We start from the raw sequence: 2,874 nt of genomic DNA, 5'->3' as shown, positions 1-2,874 counted from the left end.
TGTGAGTGTGTGAGTGTGTGAGTGTGTGAGTGTGTGAGTGTGTGAGTGTGTGAGTGTGTGAGTGTGTGAGTGTGTGAGTGTGTGAGTGTGTGAGTGTGTGAGTGTGTGAGTGTGTGAGTGTGTGAGTGTGTGTGTGTGTGTGAGTGTGTGAGTGTGTGAGTGTGTGAGTGTGTGAGTGTGTGAGTGTGTGAGTGTGTGAGTGTGTGAGTGTGTGAGTGTGTGAGTGTGTGAGTGTGTGAGTGTGTGAGTGTGTGAGTGTGTGAGTGTGTGAGTGTGTGAGTGTGTGAGTGTGTGAGTGTGTGAGTGTGTGAGTGTGTGAGTGTGTGAGTGTGTGAGTGTGTGAGTGTGTGAGTGTGTGAGTGTGTGAGTGTGTGAGTGTGTGAGTGTGTGAGAGTGTGAGTGTGTGAGTGTGTGAGTGTGTGAGTGTGTGAGTGTGTGAGTGTGTGTGTGTGTGTGGTGTGTGGTGTGTGAGTGTGTGAGTGTGTGAGTGTGTGAGTGTGTGAGTGTGTGAGTGTGTGAGTGGTGTGGTGTGTGAGTGTGTGTGTGTGTGTGAGTGGGTGAGTGTGTGAGTGTGTGAGTGTGTGAGTGTGTGAGTGTGTGAGTGTGTGAGTGTGTGAGTGTGTGAGTGTGTGAGTGGTGTGAGTGTGTGTGTGGTGTGTGTGGTGTGTGTGTGGGTGAGTGTGTGTGTGGGTGTGTGGTGTGTGAGTGTGTGGTGTGTGGTGTGTGAGTGTGTGAGTGTGTGGTGTGTGGGTGGGTGGTGTGTGGGTGTGTGTGTGTGGTGTGTGGTGTGTGGTGTGTGGGTGTGGGGGGTGTGTGGTGTGTGAGTGTGTGGGTGTGTGGGTGTGTGGGTGTGTGGGTGTGTGTGTGGTGTGGGGTGTGGTGGGTGTGGTGTGTGGGTGTGGTGTGTGAGTGTGTGGTGTGTGAGTGTGTGGGGTGTGGTGTGGGGTGTGTGGTGTGTGGGTGTGTGGTGTGTGGTGTGTGAGTGTGTGGGGGTGGGTGTGTGGTGTGTGGTGTGTGGTGTGTGGTGGTGGTGGGTGGGGTGTGGTGTGTGGGTGTGGTGGGGTGGGGGTGGTGTGTGGTGTGGGGGGTGTGGGGGTGTGTGGGTGTGTGGGTGTGTGGGTGTGGTGGGGGTGTGGGGTGTGGGTGTGGGGTGGTGTGTGGGGTGGGGGTGTGTGAGTGTTGGGGGTGTGGGGGGTGGGGTGGTGGGGGTGGGTGTGGGTGTGTGGTGGTGTGGTGTGTGGGTGTGTGGTGTGTGGGTGTGGGTGGGGGTGTGTGGGTGTGGGTGTGTGGGGTGTGTGGTGGGTGGGTGGGTGTGGTGTGTGGGTGTGTGGGGGGTGGGGTGTGTGTGTGTGTGGGTGTGGGGTGTGTGTGTGGTGGGGGTGGGGGGTGGGTGGGGGGGGGGGGGGGGGGGGGGGGGGGGGGGGGGGGGGGGGGGGGGGGGGGGGGGGGGGGGTGTGGGGGGGGGGGGGGTGTGTGTGTGTGTGTGTGGTGTGGTGGTGTGTGTGTGGTGTGTGTGTGAGTGTGTGTGTGCGTGTGTGCGTGTGTGCGCGTGTGCGCGTGTGCGCGCGTTTGCGTGTGAGCGCGCGTACGCGCCGACGTGCGTACGTGCAGTGGGTAGTATGTATGTATGTATGTATGTATGTATGTATGTTATGTATATATATATATATATATATATATATATATATATATATATATATATATATATATATATATATATATATATATATATATATATATATATATATATATATATATATATATATATATATATATATATATATATATATATATATATATATATATATATATATATATATATATATATATATATATATATATATATATATATATATATATATATATATATATATATATATATATATATATAAGGACATCATGACGTTGGTACTAGAAGGAGCACATCTGTGATTAATGTGTAGCAGAAGCAAGTATTGCAGAAATCCTTTGATAATTGAGTCTTTGAGCACATTCCTGAGGCTATTCGTCAGAATGCAGCTAGATTTTCAATAATGGATGTGATTTCATAACGAGGAACAGTATTAGCTGTCCATGAGTCATGTGGAATTTAGGAAGTGCATAAATTCATGGTTTAGGCTTATCTATAAACTTTATAAAGCGTGATTTATGAATGGTTGTGTGGCTGTGTGTATGTGTCTGGGTATGTTAGGATTCTCTCGCTACGTTTGTGCATCGTAGAGAGGTGAAATATTTTTATGGTGGCCACAAAAAGCTGTTGGATCATACTAGACAAATAATTGAATTTCTTCACCTTCCTATTTGTGGTATGAATCGTTGTTTTTACATGATGTGCCTAAATGCACCGGGTGTATACACAAACTTTTATTTGTTCTGATTGTCAGGCAATCCTGAACACCAAGTATTTAATTATTATCATGTCTACACCCAATTAATTTATCTGTAATTAATTAAGTGTATCTTAAGAGTCATCCAGAAAAGTGTGAAGACAATCAGGATAATGTTCTGTCTTTGTAGTGGCTAAAACGTCGATTTCCAATTTGAAGTATGGAGGGCAATAAAAGTGTTTACCTTCTTGATCACTGCATATCTGACACGTGTCAATACCATAAAATGAATCAGCAAATTAATCTAAATAAATCAAGATGGCATCATAATGTTGACATTTTATTTTTTATTGCAAGAACACTTTTTTCTTTAATATTTAGTCCTTGTAAATCGTGATTTATCGGTGTGTGAGTGTGTGTTTATCTTAAGATTTTCTCGCTATGTTTGTTCAAACTTTGCAACGTAGAGTTGAACATTTTTATGCTGGCCAGAAACGGCTGTCGGATCCTAATAGACGAGATTGAATTTCTTCACCTTCTCTAAGTG

Source organism: Stigmatopora nigra, chromosome 5, assembly GCF_051989575.1.
Source record: "Stigmatopora nigra isolate UIUO_SnigA chromosome 5, RoL_Snig_1.1, whole genome shotgun sequence".
NCBI classification, from domain to species: Eukaryota; Metazoa; Chordata; class Actinopteri; order Syngnathiformes; family Syngnathidae; genus Stigmatopora; species Stigmatopora nigra.
Note: the sequence above shows the minus strand (reverse complement) of the source record.